Here is a 22,905-nt window from a genome sequence, read left to right as displayed (position 1 = left end):
TACAAAGAGTATAAGCTTTAGAGACAAACTTGGATTCAGAGTTTGGCCCTGCTACTTCTGAGTGACCTTAGGTATGTCATCCAACATCTTTGAACTTCAGTTTCTTCCTTTATAAGCTCTTTAAAGGATTTATGTAAATATAAATATCTCCTCACAGAAATGTGACATTTTAGCCTTAGCTAAAGCAACCAAAATTGCTGTCAGAGTCCACAACTGTCACGTATCTATGAAGATCTCGACACTGACATGATCTAAAACTGCTTCCAAAGTAGCCAGTCATAGAACCAATAAACTGGAAAGGGCCTTTCGGTGTCATCCTATGTCATGCATTCATTTTACATAGAAAAAATCCCAAGATTCAAAGAGATTAAGTGACTCATCTGAAATGACACAGCTGGAAAAAGACTGAGCCCAAGAAGAGAACCCAGCTATCCTGTAGTGACCTGTATTCTGTTCTACACTATCAAAGCAAAACTGAAGAACAAAATAAGAAAAAAAAATGAATTCAAATTAAAAATAAGGGTTGGAGAAAAGAAGGGAAGGGGAAAGAAGGATGGAGGAGAGAAAGGGGAACAGAAAAATCGAATGGAGTGCGTGGTGTCACTTGGAGCATGAGATGGTCCTTAGCGCAGAGCACAGTGAAGCCAGCAGGATGGCTGATAAGGACAGTAGGACAGGGAGGGAGGCTCAAATCCCAGCTCCCCCACCCAGTGGCTTGCAATCTCCACCCCTCAGTTTCCTCATGTCGCCTTCTCTGCATGGAGGACATGAGGGCTAAATGTTGGTGTAGAATTATTAGTACCTAGAAAATTATTAGAATGTGAGCCTGGTGCATAGGAAGCATCCAATGCATTTATCTGTGCTTATCAGATGGGAAGTTGACTATCATCTCTCTTTCTTTGCACTTTTAAAGTAATTGTTTTGAAGTCATTCCGATATTTTATGTTTTCTCAGCTAAACACCATGGCGCTCATGCTGTGATAAAGTGTTGGAAGTAATTACGAGGGAAGCAAAGGGCTGAGGGTACGGAGTCTGTGGTAGAAACCAACATAAATGTGCATGCGGTGCCTGTCCCATGCAGGGCGAGCTTTTCCTGCTCAATCCTTGCCACAGGCCTGTGGGGTGGTATCATTTCCCCCGTTTTACAGATGAAGAAAATGGAACTCTGAGCAATTAAATAATTTGGCCAAGGCATATCTGACATGGAAGTCTCCTTCCTCTCTCTTCCATGACACAGTCCCTGCAAAGCAAGAATACATGAGATAGCAAATCCATTTCTAAAAGAATCAGCCTATGTTCCCAGAAATATTTAGAAAAAAAGGTCAGAGAAAACTGTCCATTACTGGTTTTCTTGGTTTTTAGGCAAACTATTGGGAAGAACTGCCATTCATTTTCCCAACCACTTTATAAACTACGAATCACCAGATTTAAAAGCAGGTGATTGTGGAGCTTATTTGTCTCTCTGTGTCTTCTCATTTTCAGAATGAACAGTATTGCTGCTCATGAGACAGCCTGAGTAACATTGTTCTTCTTGGATATTGATGGGCCTGTCTAATTAAGGTAAATATATATAATCATTTAAATTTCTTAACCTTTTTTTTCTATGCTCAAGTATGGTGGTTTGCAGAAACGTATAAATGGAAGAAGTGGGAAGGGAAGAGCAATAACTGAGGGATTATTGTCATTTTGTCTTTTGTCTAGAGCAAAACCCTGTGTATTAGAAAGTGGCCCCCTCCACACATCTCTGATGATAGGCTGCGTCAAAGTTGGTAGAGGTGACACCAATCTCTTTGGTGTGAGCGGATTAGTTTTCTTCTTAATCAAAGGCAGGACTTTCTTAATCTGAGGCAGCAAGTACTGCTATTTCTCCACTTTTTCTGAAACATTCCTCTGTAAGAATCAAATAATGTCAGGACTTTGACAGAATAAAATATGTTAGTGACAACATTTTCTCATTTTACAAATTTCTTCCCCCAGTTTTTTCTTGCACCTTTGGGACTAGCTGTTAGTTGGCTTTCCATGTGCACCTGCCAATGACCAAGTTAATGAAAAAGTAGCAAAGGATGTTAATGGAAAGTCTCAGAAACAGCCAACCATGCTTAGGTCATGATGTATTTTTTTTTATTGATTTGAATATTTTGCTCTGGTTTTCTGTTACATTTATACACAGCAACCTGGTCATATTTTCTGTTCATAAAAAAAAATCATACCTAGTTCAAATATTGGGATTAACTGTATCTTATTTTAGTGAGACTGTGAATAATCATGGTGTTCCAACGATCATGGTGTTCTGTGACTTCCAGGTGTTCTGCCACCTGGTTGACGTGCAGAACCACTGTTCAGGGTCATAGTTTCCATATATGATTCCAACACGTGGATATAATATTTGTTATTGTTGACTGTATTACCCAGAAGCTCTTTCTACAGCACTTCATTAAGAGTTCTCAGATGTGAGAAGCTATATTGCCCAGGTCTACCAGGCAGAGTTGAGGCTTGTGATATGATAAGGTATAGACGGCCCTTGCTGATGGTGAAGTCAAGTCAATGCAAATTTGATGAATTCTTCTGGTTGCCCAGGAAGCTGTTCTCCCTCCTGGGGAAACTTTCCTCAGCAAGAGGACAAATAGATGACCTGATGCCGCTCTTAAAAATCCAAAAGGTCAAAAACACTTCATGACAAATTGGCTAGGTCTAGAAAAAGAACCAAAAAGTTGTTCAGAAATATTTATTGAGCACCTTAGTGTGTGCTTTAAGAATGAGGTCAGGAGAAGGAACTTAGAGCTGATCTCTTGAATCAGAAGAGCTAGTTAATGAAAGGAAAGATCCAAGATGGGAATCATGTTGAGACGCCTCCAAATTAAAGGACTTGGATAAGAGTTTGCCACCATAGAGATCGGGAGGGCGAGATCCAGGTCTGAGTTCAGGGATCCAGTTGGCCTAGAAGGCAAAGCTATAAATCAGATTTTTAGATGCTGGCTAGAGAGAGAGAAATTTTATCTGGGTAGCCAAACTATGGAGTTCCAAGCCAAAGTCCTTGAGAGTTACACAGGTGTCAAACAACATACATGCCAAATATAAACTCCAGTAAGCAAGCTTCCCTTAAGAAAGTAGAAAGATGAGGCTGACTGATAAAATGTCTAAAATTTATGGAACATTTGACATATGACAGGCAGTATTCATTGTTTATACATATTAACTCATTTAAATGGGTTTGGGGCTGGATATGGTGGCTCATGCCTCTAATCTTAGTACTAATCCTAGTACATGCCTCTAATCAAGGCAGGAAGATTGTTTGAGGCTAGGAGTTTGTGACCAGGCTGAACAACATAGGGAGACCTTATCTCTACAAAAAAAAAAAAAAATTAGCTGGGCATGGTGGCATGTGCCTGTAGTCCCAGCTACTCAGGAGGCTGAGGCAGGAGGACCACTTAAGCTCAGGGATTCAAGGTTGCAATGAGCTATGATTGGGCACAGCACTCCAGCCTGGGTAATAGAGCAAGACTCTGTCTCATAAATAAATAAATAGATAGATAGATAGATAGATAGATAGATAGATAGATAGATAAAGTTTGATACTGATATCATCTCCTTCCTACAGATGAGAAAGTTCAAGTAACTCTCTTAAGTTTTTGCCACTAGAAACCTGTAGAGCTGGGATTTGAACTCAACCTCCAGTTGCATTTCCTGGCCGTGTCTGTGCACAGGGCCGGCTGAGGTGACTGTCCCTCACCCTGATGAGGCGGGAGGCCTGACAGACCTTTCTCCCTGGCCCTGCTCCCAAGGGAACGTCAAGCTCCTGAAATGCTGCATGCAACGTTTTTCAACTCTTGCCCTATAGGAAAAGGCTTTCGGTATTGCAGCTTGCAAGCAAAACTCTAAGACTAGAGAAATAAAACCAATTTACCACTTTCTCCCCACCAAGCACCACTTTTGTAAACAGGAATTAAATAGTCCTTTCCCCCACTCTTCCACACCAGCCGTACCCTCTCCCTCTCCCCATAGCAGGCAATCTCTTTACCCCAGAATTGTCAGGAAAGCACTGGCTGACAGGTCGTGTTATTGCTTCTGATCCCACTGGCCACATTGTGTAACATCTTAACTCCTAACCTAATTCGATGGATGCAGCTTGACAGGGCGTAGCAGGGATGCAGTCTAGCTTCCCTCGAGCGGAGCTGGGGACCGCCATAGCATTTGAAACACTTCGGGGCATATTTCTTGATCAAAATACGTGTAAGGGCAGCAGCCTATTCCCATTGTAGGGTTAGGTTTCAGGAAATACCTGTGGCCATTCTTGTCTTCTTGTTTGAAGAAGGTTAAGTCAGTATAATAAAAAGCAGCGTTTAGAGGACTGAGGTCGCAATGACCCTCAGAAACACCTTAAATGCATTTTCATATTCGATAAAATAGATCAATAAAAATGGTACACCTAATAAAGAGAATGCCAATGACATTTTACACATCTCCAATTTAAAATAAGAATGTTGAACAATTCAGTTCCATTTACCATCTCTTGCCCAGGAGAAACTTTCAGTTTGTATGTTTGTTTTACTTTGTTGCAAAGAGTTCATGCTAGGAGGTATCTAGTTTTCCCGTGTTTGGTCCTCCATCTAAATATTCCAGGCTTTCCGGATTTCAGGAGTCTTAATTTTATTCCATAGCACTGTGCTGTGTACTATGCTTGCTTCTGGAGGCAGAACAGTAAAAGAGACATAACAGTCCCTGCTTCCAAAGAGATCACAGTGTGGATAAGAAAACAGATGCACACAAAATAATCCAGAGCAGAGAGTGGTTGGAGAGAAAGAGCATGGAGTCAGGAAGACCTGCAGAAATTTTCTGCAACATTCAAAATGAGGGGAGCATTGGGGAGGGGGCAGGGCGATGGTGGCCAAAGTGGAGAGAAAGGGACAGAGACACAAAACATCTGGCTTGGGAGCACAGGGAGAGTGGAGGGAAGAGGATAGCCAAGAAACACAAAAACTCAAGGCTGTAAGTAAAGAATAGCTTTGAATCTTCCAAATAAAAATGGTTGCATTTCTCCCCCTGCCAGACCAATTTCAAAGGAGTTTGAGTAGCTGGTAATTCATTTCCACACCTCTCAGGCCATCTATGGTGATCCATTGCCTGCTGCACTAAGAAACAAGCTACGGATGGAATTGATATTTTTTAATATTGTTGTATTTCTTTTCTTTCCTTTTTTGTCCCAAAGTGCTTTAGAAGTTATTACAGGAAGAACGTGTGAGCCATACGCTGCCTTGCTGTGGAGGTGGCGGTGCCACTACCAGCTGATAGGAAATCAGGTTATAAGCCCTATTTGTTTTCCAGAGTCTCTGTGATGTGACATTAGGAGGTGATGGCTGCAGTTACAGGAGACATTTGTTCCAATGATGTTCATAAATACACTTTGGTAGGCAGTTATGTCGAATCCACCTGCTTTCCCTTCCCTCTCTGAAAGCAGGCTGCCTGTCCGCCGTTTGATTTCTCTCTCTGAGATAGGACAGTGCTGACGGAGAATCTGGAAGTCAGGTGTGAGACATGGTATATTAAGTCTACCTGCAGTGTGTATGTGGGAGGAAAAGGCTAGCTGGGAAGTGAGGAAGGATGGGGGTGCGGATGCTAATTCTGTAAGACAGCATTTGCGTGTAAGCTGGACACCAAGCTGGCCAAGGTGGAGAGGTGGCCATTCAAGGCTGGTAGGTATGGAGAGTCAGTTATTGAAGGATTGGCGACTCTCTTTTCCTTCTGGGTTGGGACTTTGTTTCTTAGGTAGGTAGAGATGGTGGGTTCATTCTTCTTGGGGTTCATGAGGAACTCGGGAGAACATGGCACATAATGAGTTTAAATATTCCTGGTGAGGTGACTCTTGACTCTAAATTTCAGTTTCTTTATGAGATGAGCATACTACTACTCGTTTTGTGAGATTGTTATAAGATGAAAGGAAACAACATGGCATGTTTCTAGCACAGCTTCAGATGTAAATGTAAGACATGACGTTACAGGATATCACTTTCCTTCCATGCCCTGCCCTCTCCTCTGTAAAGGCCAGGTGCATGAGAGACAGAAGTTTTGTCATAGTGCAAACAGGCCTGTAATGAAACCTACCATAGTGCATGAAAGTACACTCTGGTGTGTACACAACTCCCTGTGGATCTTGTTAAGATTTAGATTCTAGCATGACCATCCCCCAGGTGGTACACATCTCACTCAACTCAGACTTGTAGGGGGAGGGGGGGAAAGGGGCATTTATTAAAACCTTAAAATCTGTATCCCCATAATATGCCGAAAAAAAAATTAGATTCTTATTTAGTAGGCTTTGAACAAGGCCTGAGATTCTGAATTTTTAACTAGCTCTAAGGCAGTGTGGATGTTGCTGACCCATGGACCACACTTTAGTTGTAAGTACCACCCACCTGGGATGGGTGATACCGTGCAGCAGGCAGGAAGAACTGGCCTTGCAAGGGAAGCTGGAAAGTTAAAGGAACAGTGTCCAAGGTTATATCAAGATGATCTAGGCAAAGGGTGGACAAATTCCTGTAGCAAAGGAAATTCCATCCCATTTGTGGGATGTGATGGTGGGTGACCACCAGTCTTGAGATGATCTTGGAACAGGAGGACCTGGGAAAACATCCCCATGTGCAAACCCTCAATGGCTCCCGATTGCCATTGCACAAAAGTCCAAATACCTCAGCATGACTACCATGTTCGTCATTATCCTGCCTCTAGCTTCTCACATTCTTTCCTTGTGCCTTACGTTTATTTTTCTGCATATGCCATCTTTTTGCATATGCTGGTTCCTCTGCCTGGAATGCTCTTTGCTCTCTACTGCCTTGGCTGCCTAACAAACTGCTATTCACCCATCAAATTCCTTTTTAACATTAGCTCCGTTGTGAAACTTAAACATTCATGAGTTATATCTATTTAAATCACTGGCCATATTTCTGAGGATTGGAATGATCCAATGCTATGTATCTTTCTCCCTGTAACCTGTGAGGCCCTTGAGAGCTGGGTCTTTGTTTCATTGTCTCTGTCTTCCTGGGACTTAGCACAGGGCACAACAGTCACTCAGTAACTTCTAGTTAAATGGAACTGAAGATTGGTTGGAGGAAACAGGACAGGGATGGTTAGAGCCTGCTCTGAAAAGGACCTGTGAACATAAGGGACTTTAACCAAAACATCTGTGGAATAAACCAGGGGGGGCCTTCATCTGAACAGAGGGTCTGGGTGTTAACTACAGTAAATTTGCATGCAGACTGTACATTGTGGGTTGCAGGGCGTCTTGGATGAGAAGAGATCCCAGTCTTTTGTGGGTTAACCTATCACTGTAAAGAAAAATGATGCTTTTTGATTTTTGGAAATGCTCATCATGGGTATCACTGCTGAGCCCACTTTAACCCCTCAAGTTCTTCGCAGATACGGCCCCATCTCTCCTCCAGGCCTTACTCCCATATAGAGAAACGTCTTGAATAGGTAAGGCCAGCATTGCATTTTTGAAATCCTGTTTGACATTTGGGGCAGGAAAAATTTAACTTGAGTTCTACCCGGTTAAGAGAACTTACATTCAGAGAAGGAGCAGGGGAGAGATGTTACCTCATCTCCTGCATGAGTCCTACTTCTGAGCCCAGCGCTGGTGTCCGTAGCCCCTGCTTCCTTTGGGGTCATTCCCGTAGCTGCTTTCCCAAATTTGCAATCTCGGTCTCTGTTCCTGAGTTCATGGTTGAAAAAGTATCAACTGCTCCCTATACGTAGGGTCCCTCCACATAGTGTTTTGCTGACACTATTTTGTCAAAGCAATTCAGATTAGTAACTGATGGAAAACACTTTTATACTGCCCTGGCAAGGAAACGGGCTCTGTGCATGAATCCTGGCCTTGCCATTCATGAACAAGCCTCTGGGTACTTAGCCTCTCTGTGCCCTCAGATTTCTTATGTATAAAATGGAAATAACGATGTCTACTTCAGGGGGTTACTGTAAGGATAAAAGGAACATTTGATTCTCTTGCCTCTTTTTCTTTTCCTTTTAACTACGCTCATATCAATGATACTATGTTAAACATTTACCTTACATTGAAATATATTATAAAGTTACCATATAAAAATATCTTGGTACTGGAGAAGAAAATGCTGTAAATATCAATGCAATAGAAAGGAGCAACCCAAAATAGACCTAAAATTTGCAACAAGATCCAAAGACCAGTGACTCACCAAGTATGACACCTGTGACATTTAAAATAAACCAATCAATTTACAAAGGAGAAATCAACACCTTGATGAAGAAAGCAGCCCAAAGGGGACATTAAACAAGCAATTCGCAGGAGGGAAAATGTGGCCACGAAGTATATCAAAAGCTTTTCAGCCTCACTAACTATAATTATTATCATTTTATACACGAGGAAGTTGGTACTTAGAAGAGTTAAATAACTTGCCAAAAATCACTGTGAGAGTAGGTGGAAGAACACAGCATGAACCTGGTTTCTCTTTTAGTTGCTTGCCTTTTAAAGAACAGTCTTTGTTATTTCTACTTGTTTTGTTTTTCCAAATACATTTTTTATCAATCTCTTCTTGAGTTTTGAAACTAAAACAAAGCAAAAAAAAAATTTAATTCCTGTTAAAATATTGATTTGAATGGTAAAATATACACATTAAAAAAAGCATTGGAAAATTTAATGCTTTTCTCATTTGTACTCTCACCTCTTATATTTTAAAGTAATGTTTCTGTTATTTTAGGATTGTTCAGGCTCTAATGTCCTTTGAGCAGACAGTACTTTTTCTATGCCAAGCAATATGCCAGGCACAAATGAGAGAGAAATAAGCAAAATGTAACCCATGTTCTTAAGCACCTTACCAATGTAGGGGGTAGACAGACATATAAACAGATAATTTCAACATTTGCTTTTCAGACTATAGCCAGTTATGTTAAATACTTTTATTAATTCTTACAAATATTATCTGATTTATAAAATGCCCTGAATGAATAATCATGCCATCTGCACATAATAGAGATTCACAACAATTTATCTAAAATCCTTGAGGCTAGATATTTCTTGTAATTCAGAGTATGAATGGTAATATGGCACGTAGTCCACATATTACATAACAACCTCAGCTGGGTCTGTGGAAAAGCTCATAATCAACCATATTAAAATCTTTGCCACAATATAAACATTCACACTAAGTTGCTTTACATCAATTCAGATCAGATTTTTCATTAAATGAGTGAGGTAAAACATTCATCTTTCAGACTATTTTGGATTTCAGAATTATAGGCATCTATGGGCTTATGATAATAACAACTTACTATCTATTTTTAATATATATTAATTTTATTTCTTCATATGCCTTATTACACTAGGTAGACCTACTTAAATGATGTTAAACAGTAGTGGGCAGAGAGGTTTTTTTATCCCTAATTTACAGATCTGCATCTGGTGCCCCCTAATAAAAAGTCATTTGCTTGGGAGTTTAAAATAGGAATATTCATCATATTAAGGAAGAATTATTTTATTCCAACTTGAAAAATGAAAATGTTATTAAATTTTATCAGATGCATTTAGGGAGTATTGAAATAATCATCTGCTTTTTTATTACTAGCCTGCTGATAAACTTGTATTGCATTATTCAATTTCCTTATATTGAAACTGGGCATATTCCTATTGGATTATTGAATCAGTAATATTAGATTGTTAAGGCTATTCTGAAGTAGTTAATTTAAGGTTTTGAATATATATTCATAGTTTAGATTGTTTGTTTTCTTTCTTCTTGCATAATATTTTATCACCTTTGGGGATCTGGATCAAATCTTCCTTGTGGAACAAATTGGATAGTTTTCTCATCTTCTACTCTCCAGAACATATTATAATGAATATATTTATGTATTTCTTGAATGCATGAATCAAATCACTGTTAAATCTCTCAGGATCTAATGTCTTTTGGGCAGATAGTTCTTTGAGAGCTTTCTATGATTCTTCCTCAGTGATTGGTCTGTTCTGATTTTCTATTTCTTCTGTAACTTTCGAAACTTGATTATCTTTTATTAGATTGGGAAGATTAGAAGTTAAAGTAGGAGGTCTTTTTACCCTTTCTGGCTGTGAATGCATATGTCTTTGCATCACTGAATTTATGAGGGTTTTTATTTGCTCTTTTAATTGCCTCTTTTTTTTTCAAAACTGGGGACTTCATTATAGAAGATTTGATTTGGGCCCAAATGTTCGTCTGTTTATCTTTTCCCATGCTGTCTTTGAAACAATGTTTTTTAAGAACAACTAGATTCCCAGGAAATCTCAGCTTGAAAGGACATGAGAGATCATCTGGTTTAGTGTACTGATTTTGGAAATGGTGAAACTGAGGTCTCAACTGGTAAAATAACTTACACAGTTATAGTGTTAGCAACAAAACCAAGCTCTGCCTAGATAATGGAGTGTTACTTTAAAATAAACACTGCTACGAAATATCATATATGTATTTCTCTTCCTTGACTTCAGAACTTGACTCCCAAGTATTATGTCCCACCTGTGGGTTGACACACAGCATATGATGGTGTCCAGTATCCTAATGGATGCTGCTGCCAGACTTTTAGCTCTAGTCTCCGGGGATATGCCGTCCGATCAATATACCAGGTAGGCTGTAGAAGGAAAGACAGGAGCAAGTCCCATGCACCATCAGTGACCCTCAATTCTTCCTTCAGTTTATATCTGTTCTTATTCATTATGAAGTATTACCTAAAACCCAGGTGAGAGCATTACTTATTGATTTTATTATTCATATGAAAATTTCCAAAACATCAAAGGAAAGCTTTGACTTTCAGGAGTGAGAGCTGCAGCATTCCTAGGCAGAGATTGATCTCACTGATTCTGAGGATGACTGTTTTGTTACTGAGTATTCAGTGCCTGCCATCCTGTAGAATAACAATGACCATCATTTCATGGCCAAAGCGAATGTGGATTCTGATACTTACCCTTGCCTGAATCAATAAACATGACAAGGAAGGCGGCTAATTGTATGGACACCCAGGTATAGAAAAACCATACAGTGAGTTCATCTGATTCTTTCTCCAAGAGCTGGATTTAATGAAGCTTGTATTATTTTCATAGCATCCACTTGAGACATAATTAAAGAACTTTTGTCTTTAAGTTTTTCTGGGCAGTGCAAATCATTTTGCCTGTTCCTTCATGCATAACAAATGTACACAAAATAATTAAATATACCATGCTGAAAAACAGGAATGCCAGGAATAGAGGTGTTGATCTGTCTCACGGGTCTGGGTTGGCACAGTCAGGCAGGCTAAAGCTTGGAAGGGCAGAGTGATTATCTAAAGGATGCAAGAGCCAAGAACCTGTGGGTGAGCTTAAGGAAGCCCTCTCCCGGGAAACTCATGGGATTTAATTTTATAAAAGTTTGATTTTCTGTTAGTTTTAAGTGCTGAGCCCAGAACAGGAAATGGGGGACAAAGCCAATGGCATCAAGATTTATATAAATGGAGACTAAGAGTTAAAAAACAAACAAACACACAATACTGAAACATAATGGGTGACAGATAGGTATTAACTGACATGGTGAGTATAAAGGATTTGACACAGGGCCTGACATGCAGTGCTCAGTAAATGTTGGCTATTATTAGAACAGATTTTTAAATGTCTATCTCTTTTCATTTAAAACTTAAATAACCCTTACACCCTCTTCTTTTCCATCATCAAATTCTGTCAGCTAATACTTTCAAAGTATTTTCCAAATCTGATCAAGTCTCACTACTTCCAGGACTCTTTGTTTAAACCATGATCATGTTTCTAAAATTGGTATGTCTCTGTTCCCACCGTTGTTCCTTGCAGTGCGTCCATCACTCAGAAAATTAGTTCCAGATAGTGGCTCAAATGCTTCCCCATTGCTCCCCAGTGCTCCTAGAAGGTTATCTCTACTTCTTACGATGACCTGCAAGGCCTCCACACAATCTGGCACCGAGACACTTGTCCAGCTTCATCTTCTACCTCCTTCACCTAATTATTCTACTTTTTTACATATCTTAGAGAAAGCCAAACTAACTCCTACCCCAGACCCTTTGCCACATGCTGTGTCCTTTGCCAGAAATGTTCTTCTAACATATCATCCTATGGTTTATTCATCAAGTTTTTATTCAAATAGAAGCTTCTTAAAAAAGATTACTCTGATTGCACTCCCAAATTCTACCTTCTTCTCAGTCTCTACCCCACTTGCTGCTGTTTTCTTCAGGGTCTCTGTGTTTTCTTTTCTTTTTTTTTCTTTCAAAATATTAAGAGTGTTCAGATGTATTTGATATATGGATTGAGTCAGGACTGTAAGTGTGCCCATCACCCAAATAGTGTTCATTGTACCTGTTAAGTGGGAGTTTGCCCTACCATTCCTTCCCTTACCATCCTCACTTGATTTCCAATGAATTTTACTTTCTTCTGTGTACTTGTGTGCCCATCCGTTAGTTCCAAATTATTAGAGAGTACATGTGGTGTTTGTTTTTCCATTCTGTGGTACTTCACTTAGGATAATGAACTCCATTTCCTTTCAAATTGTTGCAAAAGGCATTAATTCATCATTTTTAATGGCTGGGTAGTACTCCAAGGTATAAAAATACCACATTTTATTAATCCTCTCATGAATTGATGGACACTTGGGTTGATTCCACATTTTTGTGATTGTGAACTGTGCTACAATAAACATTGAGTACAAGTGTCTTTTGATAAAATGACTTCTTTTCCTTTGGGTACATAGGGATTGGTGGATCAAATGGTAAGTCTATTTTCAGTTCTTTGAAAAGTATTCATACCATTTTCCACAGGGGTTGTACTAATTTGTAGTCCCACCAATAGTGTATAGACCTGCCTTTCACTCTACATCCAGTATGTATTGTTTTTTGATTTTTTAATAAAAGCCATTCTAACAGGAGTAAGGTGATATCTAATTGTGGTTTTAATTTGCATTACTCTGATGAGCAGTGCATATTTTTCATGTTTATTGGCCATTTGTCTATGTTCTTTTGAAAAATTTCTGTTCATGTCTTTTGTCCACTTTTTAACAGAGTTGTTAATGTTTTTCCTGCTGATTTGTTTGAGTCCTTTGTAAAGTCTAGTAATTAGCCCTTTATTGGAAGTATAGATTGCAAATATTTTCTCCCATTCTGTAGGTTGTCTATTTGTTCTGTTGATTATTTCCTTAGCTGTGAATAGCCTTTTAATTTAATCAAGTCCCATTTATTTATTTTTGTTTCTGCTGTAATTACCATTGAGATCTTAGTCATAAATTATTTGCCTAGACCAACGTCTAGAAGAGTTTTTCCTACATTTTCTTCTAGAATTATTATGGTTTCATGCCTTATATTTAAATATATTTATATATTATAAATTAATTTTTGTGGGTAGCAAGGGATAGGGTCCTGTTTCATTCTTCTGCCTGTGGCTATCCAATTTTCCCAGCATCATTTATTGAATAGGGCTTCTTTTCACTGGTGTGCATTGTTGTCTGCTTTGTCAAAGATCAGTTGGCTGTAAGTATATGGTTTAAAATCTGGGTTCTCTATTCTGTTCCATTGGTCTATGTCTCTATTTTTGTGCCAATACCATGATGTTTTGGTTACTATAGCCTTGTAGTATGGTTTGAAGCCTGGTAATGTGATGCCTCCAGCTTTATTCTTTTTGATTAGGATTACTTTGGCTATTAAGGAACTTTTCTGATTTCAAACAAGCCATATAATTATTTTTTTCCAGATCTGTGAAATATGCCATTGGTATTTGATGGAGTTGCACTTAATTTATAAATCACTTTGGGTAGTATGGGCATTTTATTAATAACAATGTTGATTTTAGTGATCTATGACCATGATATGTTTCTCCATTTGTTTGTGTCATCCACAATTTCTTTCCTTAGTGTTTTACAGTTGTCCTTTTAGAGATCTTTCACCTCCTTGGGTAAGTATATTCCTAGGTAATTCATTTTCTTTGTAGCTATTGTAAATGGTACTGAGTTTTTGATTTGACTCTCAGCTTGACTGTTATTGGTATATAGAAATGCTACTGATTTGTATACATTGATTATATATCCTGAGACTTTGTTGAATTAATTTATCAATGCCAGGAGACTTTTAGTGAAGTCTTTGGGGTTTTCTAGATACAAGATTATATCATAGCAAAAAGCAATAGTGTGACCCCCTATTTCATGATTCAGATACCTTTCATTTTTTCCTCTTGCCTTATTTATCTGGTTAGGACTTCTAGCACCATGTTGAATAGAAATGATGACAGTAGGCAATTTTGTCTTGTTCTGGTTGTTAGTGGGGATATTTTCAACTTTTCCCCATTCAGTATGATGTTGGCTTTGGGTTTGTCATACATGGCTTTTATAATTTGGAGATACATTCCTTCTATGCCTCTTGGTTGAGGGTTTTTATCATGAAAGGGTGCTAGATTTTGTCTAATGCTTTTATTATTCTAATGAGATGATCATATGGTCTTTGTTTTTGCTTTTGTTTATGCATTGAATCACATTTATTGATTATTTTTAAGTGATTTTTATTATTTTTACTTTTTTATTTCAGGAAATTATGGGAGTACAAACATTTTAGTTACATCTTATGACTTTGCCACATCCCAACCATGATTTGAGATGTGCCCTTCCCATCCTACAATGCTCACCACATCCATTAGTTGTGAGTTTACTCACCCCCAACACAGCTATACCCAAAGAATATTACTACTGTGTGAGCACCTTAGTGGTGATCAGTCAGTGCCAGTTTGATGGCGAGTACAAGTGGTACCTATTTTTCCATTCTTGTGATACCTCACTTCAGAGGATAGGCTCAAGCTCTATCCAGTAAAATATAAGAGATGCTAGTTGTGTATATTGAACCATTCTTCTGTTTCTGGGATGAAGCCCATTTGGTCATGGTGGATAATTTTTTGGATGTGCTGTTGAATTTAGTTTAATAGTATTTTATTGAGGATTTTTTCATCTGTATTCATAAGGGATATTGGTCTATAGTTTTCTTTTTTGTTGTATCCTTACCTGGCTTTAGTGTCAAGGTGATACTGGCTTCATGGAATGAGTTGGGAAGAATTCCCTCCTTCACAATGTTATGAAATAATTTCTGCAATATGGGTACTGATTTTTCTTTGTAAGTCTGGCTGAATTTGGCTGTGAATCCATATGGTCCAGGGCTCTTTTTTGTGTCGTTAGAAGACTATTTATTATTGCTCCAATTTCACTGCTCATTATTGGTCTGTTTAGGAGTTCTAGTTCTTCCTGACTGAAGCTTGAAAGGTGATATATTTCCAGGAATTTGTCCCTTTCCTCTATATTTTATAGAGATTTTTGTAATATTTATGGATGATGTTTTTTATTTCTGTGATATCTCCTTTTTCATTTCTAATTGAGCTTATTTAGGTCCTTTCTTTTCTATATTTGGTTAATCTAATAATAGGTTTGTCAATCTTGTGTATCTTTTCAAAGAAACAACTTTTTGTTTCACTGACCTTTTGTATTTTTTTGTTTGTTTGTTTTCCATTTTGTTTAGTTCTCCTCTGCCCTTTTTTATTTGTTTTTTTTCCTGCTGGCTTTGGGTTTGGTTTGCTCTTCCTTTTTTACTTCCTTGAGATGTGATATTATGTTTTTAATTTGTGATTTTTCTGATTTTGGGATGTGGGCATTTAAGGCTATGAATTTTCCCTTTAGATATACTGTTGCTGTGTCCTAAAGATTTTGATAGCTTATGTCTCCTTTGTCATTCAGTTCAAGGAATCTTTTTTTTTCCATCTTAATTTCATTATTGACTCAATAATAGTTTAGTAGCAGATTGTTTAATTTCCATGACTTTGTGCAGAATTAAGTGTTACTCTTAGAAGTTATTTCTGATTTTAGTCCACTATGGTCTGAGAAGACACATGGTATGATTTCAGTTTTTTAAAAACATTTTTGAGACATGTTTTGTGGCCTAAGATATGAACAGTCTCAGAGAATGTCCCATGTGCTGGCAAGAAGAATGTATATTCACTGCTTTTGGGTAGGATGTTCAATAAATATGTGTTAGGTCCATTTTTTGTGGTCCCATTTAATTTCAGTGTTTCTTTATTTATTTCCTGCTTTGATGATCTGTTTATCTCTGATAGTGGGGTGTTGAAGTTCCTGGCAATTATGATGCTATTATATGTTTCCTTGCTTATGTGTAGTAGAATTTGTTTTCTATATCTGGGAGCTCTTGTGTTAGATGCATATATATTTAGGATTGTTATGTCTTCTTCTTTACTGTTATATAATAATCATCTTTGTCTTTCTTTGCCATTGTTGATTTAAAGTCAATTTTTGTCTGATATGTTAATGGCTATGCCTGTTCTATTTTGATTTCCATTTCTGTGGATAATTTTTTTCCATCTTTTCACTTTGATTCTATTTGCATGCTTGTGGTTCAGATGTGTCTCCTGGAGGCAGCAGATAGTTGGGTTGTGATTTTTCATCCATTCAGCCCCACTATGTCTTTCGAGTGGCACATTCAAGCCAATAATGTTAAGAGATAGAATTGATATGTGTGGTGCTGTTCTGTTCATCATTATGGGTACTACCTGTTGCTTTGTTTTTCTCCTTGTGCTATTATTTTATAGGCATCATGATGGTTAGCTTATTTTGGATGATTTTATACTGGTGAGCATCCATTGTACTGATTTGTATATAATGCTGTTCTGAGTATTTCCCGCAGGGCAGGTCTGCTCATGACAAATTCCCTCATTCTTTGCTTGTCTGAAAAAGACTTAATTTCTCCATCCATTGTGAAACTTAGTTTTTCAGGATACAAAATTCTAGGCTAGAAGTTGTTCTATTTAAGAAGATTGAAGATGGAGGCCCACTCCCTTCTGGCTTATAAGGTTTCCGTTGAGAAGTCTGCCATTAGCCTGATGGGTTTTCCCTTGTAGCTCAGTTGCTGCTTACATTTAGCTGCCTGTAGAATTTTCTCTTTCATTTTGACTTTGGCAAGGTTGATTACTATGTGTCTTGGAGATGTCCTGTTTGCTATGAATCTTCTGGGTGTTTGATGAGCATCTTGTATTTGGATATCTGGATCTCTGGCAATACCAGGGAATTTTCCTCAATAAATCCCTCAAATAGATTTTCCATGCTTTTAGCAATTTCTTCTTCTCCCTGAGGGATACCTATAATTCAATGTTAGTTCACTTTGCATAGTCCCCTATCTCCTTAAGTGATTGCTCTGCCTTTTTAATTCTTTTCTCTGCCTCTGTAAATGACTGGGTTAGCTTGAGAGCCTTGTCTATATTCAAGCTCTAAGATTCTTTCTTCTCCTTCATTTTATCTGTTGCTGAGAATTTCTGCTGTGTTTTGAAATTCCCTAAATGACTCTTTCATTTCTTTAAGTTCTATTGTATCCTCCTTATTTTGTCTAGTTCTTTAGTGATTTTTTTCATTAATTTCCTGAAATATTTTTGGCTTGTTTTTGTTGGTTTTCAACTTTCTCTTCAATTCCATTCATCTCATTTGCCATCCATATTCTGAATTCCATTTCTTTAATTACAACAATTTCCTTATGGTTGGAGTTCACTGCTATAGCTCCAGTGTGATCCTTTAGGGGTGTCAATCTGTTTTGATTTTTCATGTTGCCAAGGTTCTTTTGCTGGTTTCTCCTTATCTGAAATGTCTTTTCTCAACTCAGGACTAATAGGTTTGTAGGGCACCTCTGCTTTGCTGGGAACTCTCATGCTTGATTAGAAGAAGGGGAGGTCCCTAGATGGTGCTGTTTTCCCCTACTCTGGAATGTTGATGCAGCAGAGGAGGGGTTTGTGCACTAGAAGCCTATAATTCAGCTGTTCTCGGTTGTTCTGCTCACCTGTGATGCCTCTGCTCAAGACTCTGTTGAATGTTATTTGTGTTGAGTGTTGAGTCGTTCACCAAATTGTTGTAGGATGTTTGAGTTGGGAGCTACGTGAGACCCTTTCAGTAAGACTGATGTTGTGGGGATTGCTCTACCCAGGGTCACCCTGTGGGGGTGATATTAACAGCTGAGTGGGGCTCTCTAGGCCTTTGTCATGGGTTCCTGGGCTGAGGGCATTTGTTCAAACCAGGTCATGGTGTACTGGTGGCTTGAGGCTGGAGATTCCCTGGTCTGGCATTGGATTTTGGAGCAGTTTCTCCAGCTCTGCAGCGGTGGTAGAGGGTTGGGGGGTGGGTCTTGGAGTCTAGGTGCAGTGCTGAGTCTTGCTGGTAGTGTCTGATGGGAGCTCTGGAAGCACAAAGGCAGAGCTTTGGGCTCTGGCATGATAACCTCAGAGCCGGGACTGGGTAGGAGCCCAGAGCAGGGCTGTGAGCAGGCCTCAAAGCCAGGAGCAGGGTCATGAAGGCAATAGGGCTGATCTGGCCTGGAGGTCAGGGTCAGGACTGAGAACCCAGGAGGCAGTTGGGGCCTGGATGGTGGAATGGGGGCCAGTCAAGTGGCAGGCTGTTCCATGGGCTCAGGGACTGCCTAGAAGCCAAATTACACAGGCAGAGGCTGATTCTAGTGGCCCAAGGACTACAGAGCTCTCCCCACCCTCCTCAGAACCCACAGAAGCCATCACCCAATGCATCTCAGGTCAGAACCTACTGTGTCCCACCCCAGTGAATTCCCATGCTCAGATCCCATTGTGCTACAGGGGAGAAGTGTTTGGCTCCCAGTCATGGGTATGGCTCAGGTTAAGTCTCCCATTAGTCTCCTCCCTCCCTATTCCCATGCTGACCTGGTACCACTCACCTGAGAGCTCAGGTTGGCTTTAGCAGCTGCTGGATCCCCACCACACCTGTTTTCTTGTGCATTGACTCTACACAGACTCCAGGCACGTCCCTAGTCCAACCAGGCTGAGATCTATGGTGGTGGAGGGAGCCTTCTCACAACTCGCACAGCATCCGCAGGGTGAATGCAGCACTCCAGGACTCTAACCTCCTGTTCCTCCCTGCACATTCTTTGATCTTATTTTATCTTATCACCTTTTTTCCCCCACATTGAGTGTCTTGGATTGCTTCTGTATGATTTCACCATGTTGCTTTAGAGAAGAGCGATTTGTACAGAGGCAGCTGACTGCATGTTTCACCTCTTTCCTTGGGAGCTGTGTGCTGGCAGGCTGCTTCTAGTCTGCCATTTTTTCCCCATCACTTCAGCTAGACCCTGAGCCTAAAGGATCATTTATTAAGTAGGTCTTCCACTCTGAGAAGTAGAGTGGTAAAGTGGGGAGGGCCCGTGTCTTTTCAACCTGAAATTTCATTATATATGTATCTATCTTTCAGTCTGTAGCCTGTCTTTCCTATGAAATGTAAAATCCATGAGGCAGGGACTTGATGTATCTTGTTTACTGTAGTATCTTCCAGGGATTAGAACAGCGTCTAGAATATAGTAGGGATTCAACAAATATTTTTGAATGAGTGAAAGAATAGAAAGATCTTTCTAAGGATGCATGTTTCTAATTACCACACAATAAAGTATGACAAAATAAGTATATGAGAATGTTAGAAAGAAGAGAAAGTAAATATCAGCAAATAAAAATTAAGCTGGTAGGAAGGGTTTTCTGTGATATTCATTTCATAGCCATGTTTTATACACTTGGTAGATGGGTCAATACTTGACTTTGTTGATATTTATTGACAACTTACTATCTGCCAGGACATTTCAAATAGATCATTTTATGCACACTCACACACATAATTTAGTCTATACATAATAATTATACATACATATATATTTTATAAAATTAATTCTGAGGGATTGATATTATTCTCCCCTCTCTATTTATCAACTAGGAAGACCAAAATTAAGAAAGGTGTGGTTACTTGTGTATTTAAATAAGGGTGTAAATAACAGAAAAGTGCAGGCTTTGCAACATACACATACACGTTTTGAAAGGTTTAATTTGTAGCTTTACTGCTTTCTGTGTGACGTTATTCAAATGAGTTGGCACCTCTGACTTTGCTTCCTCATTTGTAAGATGAAAGAAAGAAGATTTAGTCTGGTTATTCAAAAAAGTTGCTGCCCATTTAGAGGAATTAATGAATGAGAAACACTGAGCAAGGAGGCTCACCATTCACCACTCCAGGGAGAAAAATCCATCTGCAGTGAGAACACATTAAGCCAATACAGAAAGAGGAGCATGGAAGACAGATGATGAGAAGGTCTTGATGCTATTTGAGTCCCTGGATCCAATCATTCCTGAGGTCAGCCTTACCTCTTCCTTTTTCACCATTTTAAATAGTAAATTTTCCTATTTGACTTGAACCAGGAGGGTAGCTGTCACTCACAGTGGAAAGCCGCACAGCTAACAAGGAGCTTTGCGTGGACCTCCTTGGATCCTTGCCCATGCAGTTCTTACCCTGCGGGGCGCCCTTTCTGCTTATTCAGTCCATGCCCATTTACTGAGAATAGAGCTGACACCAAGGTCCAGGAGTGTAATGTTGAAAAAGACTGAGTTTCTGATTCTAAAGGGGTGTAACATTAATCAGAAAGCAGACCTTTAAAGTAGATGTAGGCATATTACATTTTGCAAAGTATTGTGGGAAACAAGAGAGGAGTTAACCTTTGAAATGAGGCCTGATGGATAAGCAGGAGTCCATATCACCTCCGATTTGTTCATGCAGACTTCCTTTTAAATCCGTGACTTAAATACTTTTTGGAATCTATCCAAACCTTTAGATGATATCCCCAGAAAAAAGAAAATGGCAACTCAGGTCAAATGGTCATTTTATGCTCACAAATATACTAAAAACTTAATATATTTTCCAATGCCACCTGTTCAGAGTTTGTTCTTCACTTCAGTGGCTCTTAACTTTTTGGGATTCATAGACATCTTGCAGAAATGATCATAGTCCTTTCTACAGGAAAATGTGCATATACAGAATTTTTTCAGACAATGTCATGAGTTCTATGACCCCTACTTGAAATTCTCTGCTATGCAGAATGAACCAGTGACCCCTTCAACAGGTCTCTTCTGAGGGTCAGGACTCCTCTGAATCCTACCCACAGGCAGGCACTGAGTGTTTTCTGCCAGAAGAACCATGGTAAAAATGGATGGTGACTTGTTAAACAGCTTTACAAATATGATTTGCCATCTATACCCTAATGTCTCAAAGTTACAACTCACTAAATGAAGCTCTTGAGGAAAATAAGCCATTCAGCTTGACTTGTGCTTCCAAGAGTGAGCTATTCTCCAAAAAGGCCAGCATCTAGCTTAGGAGACTCTCTTTCAGACAAATGTGAGTTACGCAGCCTCTATCTGTGGGGCATTGTGCACTTCCTCTCCACTGCTGTGCAAGATGCTTCCTAGCCATCGTTATTGAATTAATCAATCAAATTTTATTTTTATTGCACCATTCTGGAAAATCCACTCATACCCCTTTCCAGTAATACTGAAAAGAAAAATAATCCATACCACCCAATTAAGATTAAAACATATGTCTTCTTGATGATGGCTCAGTGGTGGCAATTTCAGTGGTCATTGTCTCTTGAAGTTATTCAACATCAAAGCCAAAATAGATGACCAAGGTATACCTGCAAACGGATAAATTTTATTAGAGATACTTAAAGAAAGAAAGAAGAAAACATTTAAAAAGAAAGGGGTCTCCTATGACCCAGTGTCTACAGCCAGAAGCGATAACATGCATTTAGTGAGCACTTTCCTTTCTAAGTGTTCAAAGAGCTGTACCAAGTAATATTTAATTCACCCCCACCACAGCCATCTGATTTATGACTTCTCTGGGGCCCAGGACTTGAGTAAGGAATATTGCTCAGGCTTTCAGCAATGGTCTTGGCTGCTTAAATTGCTGAGGGTACACATTTCCTGGCATTAGAAGAGAGATCTAAAATCTAGAATGGGGGGAGGGATGGATGTTGGGTGCTGACATAAAATCAGCCATAAGGACAAGATGAGGCTGCCCCCAGAAGAAGAGAGCCCACCAAAAGGACTCATGGGAGGTATCACCCTGTGAATAGGCCTCTGGTGGCATTCTCAGCCTTACAGCTCCATAAACTCCATCTCGTTAGTGGCCTAGAGTTGACATAACTCAGAGAACTTACCTGATTGTAACCCAATTCACAAGACACAAATGCAAATGAAACCAGAATATCTATCAATATATATTCACTTATAAAGCAGGGATATTTCTTTCAGTTATTAAATGGCAATGTCTGCTCAACAGATGTCTGTTTGGTTTCCCTGTATCAAAAACAAAAAACAAATAAACAAACAAAAACAACCTTGGGAACGGAAGTAGTGACTCTTTGATGAATATGAAGTCAGATTAAAGGCCACTTTTGCTATTCTTTGAAGGTGATTATAGTCTTTCTCTTTCTTCCTCCCTACTTCCTATCTACCTCCATTTTTCTTTCTCAAATAACACAGTCTTTGTGTTTATCTGCATGTGCACACACACAAACAAACATGTACACACACACTGTGCCTGGCCAACTTCCATCATTCCTTAAATGTCAGCCTCCTATGAAATATTATCTATAGCGCCATACCAGGATCAGTTCTATTGTGTGCTCCCACAGCACCATGTATTCCTCTTTCTTGTAACACTTTCCATGTGGCATTATAGTTGGCTTATATTTTTCATGAGACTATAAGTTGCACGTGGGCAGAGATGAGCAGCATCTTGTTCATCATCCTATCCACAGCACCTAACAAGGTATCCGGCATATCTAGCACATATTGAGGCCTTATCAACAATAATGCAAATTATAGCTAACATGTTTAAAGCATTCAAATGTGCCAGGCACTATGATAAGTACTTTGCATGTCTTATATAATCTTCACAACTTGCATTTATGTACCATGGTCAACATTTTCAGAAAGGAAAATGATAATCACAGAGATTAAGTCACTTTCTTAGTTTGGGTCCTCCAGAAACAGACTAGAAAATAGGATTCCAGTGC

The 22,905-nt window shown here is 39.1% G+C and overlaps 1 protein-coding gene across 7 annotated transcripts in view; it reads left to right on the top strand.

Annotated features, from left to right (window-relative positions):
* LOC142870624 (teneurin-4-like) overlaps window positions 1–22,905 on the top strand; it is a 2,325,019-nt gene that overhangs the window by 1,305,927 nt on the left and 996,187 nt on the right. For all 7 annotated transcript variants that reach the window (XM_076002352.1, XM_076002347.1, XM_076002349.1 and 4 more), the window contains one exon: window positions 1,483–1,560. The gene's annotated coding sequence lies outside the window, so the exon portion shown is untranslated. The remainder of the gene's footprint in view (window positions 1–1,482; window positions 1,561–22,905) is intronic.

Source organism: Microcebus murinus, chromosome 4 (assembly GCF_040939455.1).
Source record: "Microcebus murinus isolate Inina chromosome 4, M.murinus_Inina_mat1.0, whole genome shotgun sequence".
In the NCBI taxonomy this organism is placed as follows: domain Eukaryota; kingdom Metazoa; phylum Chordata; class Mammalia; order Primates; family Cheirogaleidae; genus Microcebus; species Microcebus murinus.
The sequence above is the reverse complement of the archived record's forward strand: the minus strand, read 5'-3'. Positions and strand labels throughout refer to the sequence as shown.